The sequence below is a fragment of the Platalea leucorodia genome (assembly GCF_965183815.1).
Source record: "Platalea leucorodia genome assembly, chromosome: Z".
Taxonomy (NCBI): domain Eukaryota; kingdom Metazoa; phylum Chordata; class Aves; order Pelecaniformes; family Threskiornithidae; genus Platalea; species Platalea leucorodia.
In genome coordinates this window covers 24,296,443-24,298,076 of record NC_138858.1, presented here as the reverse complement: position 1 = coordinate 24,298,076, position 1,634 = coordinate 24,296,443, and positions in this window count along the sequence as shown.

Sequence of the window (1,634 nt, the reverse complement as noted above, 5' to 3'; positions counted from 1 at the left end):
CTTTATTGGCTTTAAGATAAACACGTAGGAAAGCTGACACATCTTTCTGTGCAAAGGGCTGCAGATGTTGAGTGTGCAACTCATGTTGTGTTATGCTATATTGCATGACAGTATCTTTCTTCACTTTTTCAGATTAGTTTGTAAGGCTTATAACAGATCTCTGTTCTGTTGATTTATATAGTTTCTAAGTTATGTCAATTGAGAGTTACCTTCTGAATAAATGCTGCCATTCTGTGCCATCCTAATCTGCTTTTCTGTAGCCCTCATTATTGTTGTCCATGGGTGCTCAAATGATAATTTGCCCAATTTTACACAAATAGTCTGAAATTAACTCCAGAACCGAAGCTGGAAATTCTGCTCTTGCATATCTATAGTGACTATAACCTTGGGAAATAAAATATGCCTTTTACTAACCAGATTTCAGTTTATTGATGTAGTAACTTTAAAGATTTTTCAGTTCACAGAAAAATAAAGAATTGTATAGAATCATAGAATGATTTGTGTTGGAAGGTATCTTAAAGATCATCTAGCTCCAACTTCCCTGCCATGGGCAGGGACATCTTCCACTAGATCAGGTAGGTCAGAGCCCCATCCAACCTGACCTTGAACATTTCCAGGGATGGGGCATCCACAACTTCTCTGGGCAACCTGTTCCAGTGTCTCAGCACCCTCACAGTAAAAAAATTTCTTTCTAATATCTAATCTAAATCTACCCTCCTTCAGTTTAAAACCATTACCTCTCATCCTATCACCACACTCCCTGATAAAGAGTCCCTCCCCATCTTTCCTGTAGGCCCCCTTGAAGTACTAGAAGGCCACAATAAGGTCTCCCCGCAGCCTTCTCTTCTCCAGGCAGAACAATCCCAGCTCTTTCAGCCTTATATTACTTATAATATGACACCTATATGTGATTTACAGTGTACTTGAAGAAAAGTTATAGGTGTAGTCCTCAGTTTCAGGAAGTGGAATAGTAATAATGAATATATTCTTTTTCCAGAACATAGTAAGATATTAAAATAAGTACATTTTAAAAAATCTATGGTTGTTCTGTTTGGGGTTTTTTAGTAAACTTTTCTGAACTGGTATTTTTCTTATTGTTCCTATATTTTCAGTGATTACAGTGAGCCACAGCACTAGTTCTAAAGCATTTTTTTGTTGAGTCCACAGATGTGGTTTTGATAGAAGAGTTATTTGACTACTGGTTTTTTTTTTTTGGAAGCCAATCTTTTTTTTTTTTCAGTCATCACACATATCAAGCACAGTCCATTTCGCCTCAAATGTGTATCAACCATGCATCTAAAGAAGGCGTGGGGATATGAAGTATTGGCATTGCTTCTAGTGGCTCATCTTCAGTTGTGGTCATTGTCTGATATTGCAGGCCATTAGGGGAAAAATTCCAACTCTATGTACTTCTGATTTCCCCCTTTTGAAAAAAGAATAAAAATGTTTCTTGATCCCTGCAAGTGGCTTTTTAAATCTTTTGAAGGAATAAGTGGTCTATTGTAATAGATCAAGGAATCATGGAATGCTTTGGGATGGAAGGGACCTTTACAAGTCATCTAGTCCAGCCCCCCTGCAACTGGCAGGGACATCTACAACTAGATTGGGTTGCTCAGAGCCCCATCCAGCCTGGC